General features: G+C 51.4%; 10 non-coding genes and 4 pseudogenes across 10 annotated transcripts; all 14 read right to left on the bottom strand.

Annotated features, from left to right (window-relative positions):
• LOC123174301 (uncharacterized) lies at nucleotides 1-101 on the bottom strand (annotated as a pseudogene).
• Nucleotides 102-398: 297 nt separating this feature from the next.
• Nucleotides 399-517, bottom strand: LOC123174263 (5S ribosomal RNA). Its single transcript, XR_006486904.1, has one exon. It is a non-coding gene; the product is annotated as a 5S ribosomal RNA (ribosomal RNA).
• A 297-nt stretch (nucleotides 518-814) lies between these two features.
• Nucleotides 815-933, bottom strand: LOC123174282 (5S ribosomal RNA). Its single transcript, XR_006486922.1, has one exon. It is a non-coding gene; the product is annotated as a 5S ribosomal RNA (ribosomal RNA).
• A 297-nt stretch (nucleotides 934-1,230) lies between these two features.
• On the bottom strand, nucleotides 1,231-1,349 carry LOC123174281 (5S ribosomal RNA). The gene has a single exon (XR_006486921.1). It is a non-coding gene; the product is annotated as a 5S ribosomal RNA (ribosomal RNA).
• A 297-nt stretch (nucleotides 1,350-1,646) lies between these two features.
• Nucleotides 1,647-1,765, bottom strand: LOC123174274 (5S ribosomal RNA). Its single transcript, XR_006486914.1, has one exon. It is a non-coding gene; the product is annotated as a 5S ribosomal RNA (ribosomal RNA).
• Nucleotides 1,766-2,062: 297 nt separating this feature from the next.
• On the bottom strand, nucleotides 2,063-2,181 carry LOC123174309 (5S ribosomal RNA). Its single transcript, XR_006486939.1, has one exon. It is a non-coding gene; the product is annotated as a 5S ribosomal RNA (ribosomal RNA).
• A 297-nt stretch (nucleotides 2,182-2,478) lies between these two features.
• Nucleotides 2,479-2,597, bottom strand: LOC123174273 (5S ribosomal RNA). The gene has a single exon (XR_006486913.1). It is a non-coding gene; the product is annotated as a 5S ribosomal RNA (ribosomal RNA).
• A 297-nt stretch (nucleotides 2,598-2,894) lies between these two features.
• LOC123174291 (5S ribosomal RNA) lies at nucleotides 2,895-3,013 on the bottom strand. Its single transcript, XR_006486930.1, has one exon. It is a non-coding gene; the product is annotated as a 5S ribosomal RNA (ribosomal RNA).
• A 297-nt stretch (nucleotides 3,014-3,310) lies between these two features.
• On the bottom strand, nucleotides 3,311-3,429 carry LOC123174278 (5S ribosomal RNA). Its single transcript, XR_006486918.1, has one exon. It is a non-coding gene; the product is annotated as a 5S ribosomal RNA (ribosomal RNA).
• A 297-nt stretch (nucleotides 3,430-3,726) lies between these two features.
• On the bottom strand, nucleotides 3,727-3,845 carry LOC123174257 (5S ribosomal RNA). Its single transcript, XR_006486898.1, has one exon. It is a non-coding gene; the product is annotated as a 5S ribosomal RNA (ribosomal RNA).
• A 297-nt stretch (nucleotides 3,846-4,142) lies between these two features.
• Nucleotides 4,143-4,269, bottom strand: LOC123174302 (uncharacterized; annotated as a pseudogene).
• A 114-nt stretch (nucleotides 4,270-4,383) lies between these two features.
• Nucleotides 4,384-4,502, bottom strand: LOC123174341 (5S ribosomal RNA). Its single transcript, XR_006486969.1, has one exon. It is a non-coding gene; the product is annotated as a 5S ribosomal RNA (ribosomal RNA).
• Nucleotides 4,503-4,799: 297 nt separating this feature from the next.
• Nucleotides 4,800-4,947, bottom strand: LOC123174296 (uncharacterized; annotated as a pseudogene).
• Nucleotides 4,948-5,244: 297 nt separating this feature from the next.
• On the bottom strand, nucleotides 5,245-5,397 carry LOC123174297 (uncharacterized; annotated as a pseudogene).
• Nucleotides 5,398-5,706: the final 309 nt, after the last annotated feature.

Genomic DNA, 5,706 nt, shown 5'->3' with positions numbered 1-5,706 from the left:
TTCCCAGGAGGTCACCCATCCTAGTACTACTCTCGCCCAAGCACGCTTAACTTCGGAGTTCTGATGGGATCCGGTGCTTTAGTGCTGGTATGATCGCATCCGACATGTTACCCCGGTCTTCGTCCCTTATCCTTGCCCCTCCCAGCTCCACTACAAAGACGATTGTACATTGCTTTGGCCGCTCCCTCTCAACTACGGAGACGAGTTTAACGCGGTTTCCACCCCTCCCTCTCAACCGCACCAGTGCACGCTTGCCGCGCCACAACGCCGACGCTGGACCCGTGAATCGTGAGCACCCAGCTATGACTTACCGCACTCGTGCAAAATAATAAAACACGGTAAATATATTACTTACACGTGCGTTTTATTTTGCAAGCGGCGCGAAACAAATTAAAAAGGGAATGCAACACGAGGACTTCCCAAGAGGTCACCCATCCTAGTGCTACTCTCGCCCAAGCACGCTTAACTTCGGAGTTCTGATGGGATCCGGTGCTTTAGTGCTGGTATGATCGCATCCGACATGTTACCCCGGTCTTCGTCCCTTATCCTTGCCCCTCCCAGCTCCACTACAAAGACGATTGTACATTGCTTTGGCTGCTCCCTCTCAACTACGGAGACGAGTTTAACGCGGTTTCCACCCCTCCCTCTCAACCGCACCAGTGCACGCTTGCCGCGCCACAACGCCGACGCTGGACCCGTGAATCGTGAGCACCCAGCTATGACTTACCGCACTCGTGCAAAATAATAAAACATGGTAAATATATTACTTACACGTGCGTTTTGTTTTGCAAGCGGCGCGAAAAAAATTAAAAAGGGAATGCAACACGAGGACTTCCGAGGAGGTCACCCATCCTAGTGCTACTCTCGCCCAAGCACGCTTAACTTCGGAGTTCTGATGGGATCCGGTGCTTTAGTGCTGGTATGATCGCATCCGACATGTTACCCCGGTCTTCGTCCCTTATCCTTGCCCCTCCCAGCTCCACTACAAAGACGATTGTACATTGCTTTGGCCGCTCCCTCTCAACTACGGAGACGAGTTTAACGCGGTTTCCACCCCTCCCTCTCAACCGCACCAGTGCACGCTTGCCGCGCCACAACGCCGACGCTGGACCCGTGAATCGTGAGCACCCAGCTATGACTTACCGCACTCGTGCAAAATAATAAAACACGGTAAATATATTACTTACACGTGCGTTTTGTTTTGCAAGCGGCGCGAAACAAATTAAAAAGGGAATACAACACGAGGACTTACCAGGAGGTCACCCATCCTAGTACTACTCTCGCCCAAGCACGCTTAACTTCGGAGTTCTGATGGGATCCGGTGCTTTAGTGCTGGTATGATCGCATCCGACATGTTACCCCGGTCTTCGTCCCTTATCCTTGCCCCTCCCAGCTCCACTACAAAGACGATTGTACATTGCTTTGGCCGCTCCCTCTCAACTACGGAGACGAGTTTAACGCGGTTTCCACCCCTCCCTGTCAACCGCACCAGTGCATGCTTGCCGCGCCACAACGCCGACGCTGGACCCGTGAATCGTGAGCACCCAGCTATGACTTACCGCACTCGTGCAAAATAATAAAACATGATAAATATATTACTTACACGTGCGTTTTGTTTTGCAAGCGGCGCGAAAAAAATTAAAAAGGGAATGCAACACGAGGACTTCCCAGGAGGTCACCCATCCTAGTACTATTCTTGCCCAAGCACGCTTAACTTCGGAGTTCTGATGGGATCCGATGCTTTAGTGCTGGTATGATCGCATCCGACATGTTACCCCGGTCTTCGTCCCTTATCCTTGCCCCTCCCAGCTCCACTACAAAGACGATTGTACATTGCTTTGGCCGCTCCCTCTCAACTACGGATACGAGTTTAACGCGGTTTCCACCCCTCCCTCTCAACCGCACCAGTGCACGCTTGCCGCGCCACAACGCCGACGCTGGACCCGTGAATCGTGAGCACCCAGCTATGACTTACCGCACTCGTGCAAAATAATAAAACACGGTAAATATATTACTTACACGTGCGTTTTGTTTTGCAAGCGGCGCGAAAAAAATTAAAAAGGGAATGCAACACGAGGACTTCCCAGGAGGTCACCCATCCTAGTACTACTCTCGCCCAAGCACGCTTAACTTCGGAGTTCTGATGGGATCCGGTGCTTTAGTGCTGGTATGATCGCATCCGACATGTTACCCCGGTCTTCGTCCCTTATCCTTGCCCCTCTCAGCTCCACTACAAAGACGATTGCACATTGCTTTGGCCGCTCCCTCTCAACTACGGAGACGAGTTTAACGCGGTTTCCACCCCTCCCTCTCAACCGCACCAGTGCACGCTTGCCGCGCCACAACGCCGACGCTGGACCCGTGAATCGTGAGCACCCAGCTATGACTTACCGCACTCGTGCAAAATAATAAAACACGGTAAATATATTACTTACACGTGCGTTTTGTTTTGCAAGCGGCGCGAAAAAAATTAAAAAGGGAATGCAACACGAGGACTTCCCAGGAAGTCACCCATCCTAGTACTACTCTCGCCCAAGCACGCTTAACTTCGGAGTTTTGATGGGATCCGGTGCTTTAGTGCTGGTATGATCGCATCCGACATGTTACCCCGGTCTTCGTCCCTTATCCTTGCCCCTCCCAGCTCCACTACAAAGACGATTGTACATTGCTTTGGCCGCTCCCTCTCAACTACGGAGACGAGTTTAACGCGGTTTCCACCCCTCCCTCTCAACCGCACCAGTGCACGCTTGCCGCGCCACAACGCCGACGCTGGACCCGGGAATCGTGAGCACCCAGCTATGACTTACCGCACTCGTGCAAAATAATAAAACACGGTAAATATATTACTTACACGTGCGTTTTGTTTTGCAAGCGGCGCGAAAAAAATTAAAAAGGGAATGCAACACGAGGACTTCCCAGGAGGTCACCCATCCTAGTACTACTCTCGCCCAAGCACGCCTAACTTCGGAGTTTTGATGGGATCCGGTGCTTTAGTGCTGGTATGATCACATCCGACATGTTACCCCGGTCTTCGTCCCTTATCCTTGCCCCTCCCAGCTCCACTACAAAGACGATTGTACATTGCTTTGGCCGCTCCCTCTCAACTACGGAGACGAGTTTAACGCGGTTTCCACCCCTCCCTCTCAACCGCACCAGTGCACGCTTGCCGCGCCACAACGCCGACGCTGGACCCGTGAATCGTGAGCACCCAGCTATGACTTACCGCACTCGTGCAAAATAATAAAACACGGTAAATATATTACTTACACGTGCATTTTGTTTTGCAAGCGGCGCGAAAAAAATTAAAAAGGGAATGCAACACGAGGACTTCCCAGGAGGTCACCCATCCTAGTACTACTCTCGCCCAAGCACGCTTAACTTCAGAGTTCTGATGGGATCCGGTGCTTTAGTGCTGGTATGATCTCATCCGACATGTTACCCCGGTCTTCGTCCCTTATCCTGGCCCCTCCCAGCTCCACTACAAAGACGATTGTACATTGCTTTGGCCGCTCCCTCTCAACTACGGAGACGAGTTTAACACGGTTTCCACCCCTCCCTCTCAACCGCACCAGTGCACGCTTGCCGCGCCACAACGCCGACGCTGGACTCGTTAATCGTGAGCACGCAGCTATGACTTACCGCACTCGTGCAAAATAATAAAACACGGTAAATATATTACTTACACGTGCGTTTTGTTTTGCAAGCGGCGCGAAAAAAATTAAAAAGGGAATGCAACACGAGGACTTCCCAGGAGGTCACCCATCCTAGTACTACTCTCGCCCAAGCACGCTTAACTTCGGAGTTCTGATGGGTTCCGGTGCTTTAGTGCTGGTATGATCACATCCGACATGTTACCCCAGTCTTCGTCCCTTATCCTTGCCCCTCCCAGCTCCACTACAAAGACGATTGTACATTGCTTTGGCCGCTCCCTCTCAACTACGGAGACGAGTTTAACGCGGTTTCCACCCCTCCCTCTCAACCGCACCAGTGCACGCTTGCCGCGCCACAACGCCGACGCTGGACCCGTGAATCGTGAGCACCGAGCTATGACTTACCGCACTCGTGCAAAATAATAAAACACGGTAAATATATTACTTACACGTGCGTTTTGTTTTGCAAGCGGCGCGAAAAAAATTAAAAAGGGAATGCAACACGAGGACTTCCCAGGAGGTCACCCATCCTAGTACTACTCTCGCCCAAGCACGCTTAACTTTGGAGTTCTGATGGGATCCGTGAATCGTGAGCACCGAGCTATGACTTACCGCACTCGTGCAAAATAATAAAACACGGTAAATATATTACTGTGCAAAATAATAAAACACGGTAAATATATTACTTACACATGCGTTTTGTTTTGCAAGCGGCGCGAAAAAAGTTAAAAAGGGAATGCAACACGAGGACTTCCCAGGAGGTCACCCATCCTAGTACTACTCTCGCCCAAGCACGCTTAACTTTGGAGTTCTGATGGGATCCGGTGCTTTAGTGCTGGTATGATCGCATCCGACATGTTACCCCGGTCTTCGTCCCTTATCCTTGCCCCTCCCAGCTCCACTACAAAGACGATTGTACATTGCTTTGGCCGCTCCCTCTCAACTACGGAGACGAGTTTAACGCGGTTTCCACCCCTCCCTCTCAACCGCACCAGTGCACGCTTGCCGCGCCACAACGCCGACGCTGGACCCGTGAATCGTGAGCACCCAGCTATGACTTACCGCACTCGTGCAAAATAATAAAACACGGTAAATATATTACTTACACGTGCGTTTTGTTTTGCAAGCGGCGCGAAAAAAATTAAAAACGGAATGCAACACGAGGACTTCCCAGGAGGTCACCCATCCTAGTACTACTCTCGCCAGGTCACCCATCCTAGTACTACTCACGCCCAAGCGCGCTTAACTTCGGAGTTCTGATGGGATCCGGTGCTTTAGTGCTGGTATGATCGCATCCGACATGTTACCCCGGTCTCCGTCCCTTATCCTTGCCCCTCCCAGCTCCACTACAAAGACGATTGTACATTGCTTTGGCCGCTCCCTCTCAACTACGGAAACGAGTTTAACGCAGTTTCCACCCCTCCCTCTCAACCGCACCAGTGCACGCTTGCCGCGCCACAACGCCGACGCTGGACCCGTGAATCGTGAGCACCCAGCTATGACTTACTGCACTCGTGCAAAATAATAAAACACGGTAAATATATTACTTACACGTGCGTTTTGTTTTGCAAGCGGCGCGAAAAAAATTAAAAAGGGAATGCAACACGAGGACTTCGCAGGAGGTCACCCATCCTAGTACTACTCTCGCCCAAGCAGGTCACCCATCCTAGTACTACTCTCGCCCAAGCACGCTTAACTTCGGAGTTCTAATGGGATCCGGTGGTTTAGTGCTGGTATGATCGCATCCGACATGTTACCCCGGTCTTCGTCCCTTATCCTTGCCCCTCCCAGCTCCACTACAAAGACGATTGTACATTGCTTTGGCCGCTCCCTCTCAACTACGGAGACGAGTTTAACGCGGTTTCCACCCCTCCCTCTCAACCGCACCAGTGCACGCTTGCCGCGCCACAACGCCGACGCTGGACCCGTGAATCGTGAGCACCCAGCTATGACTTACCGCACTCGTGCAAAATAATAAAACACGGTAAATATATTACTTACACGTGCGTTTTGTTTTGCAAGCGGCGCGAAAAAAATTAAAAAGGGAATGCAACAC

The sequence above is a fragment of the Triticum aestivum genome, unplaced genomic scaffold (genome assembly GCF_018294505.1).
Source record: "Triticum aestivum cultivar Chinese Spring unplaced genomic scaffold, IWGSC CS RefSeq v2.1 scaffold2488, whole genome shotgun sequence".
Classification (NCBI taxonomy): Eukaryota; Viridiplantae; Streptophyta; class Magnoliopsida; order Poales; family Poaceae; genus Triticum; species Triticum aestivum.
Note: the sequence above shows the minus strand (reverse complement) of the source record. Positions and strands in the feature narration are given on the sequence as shown.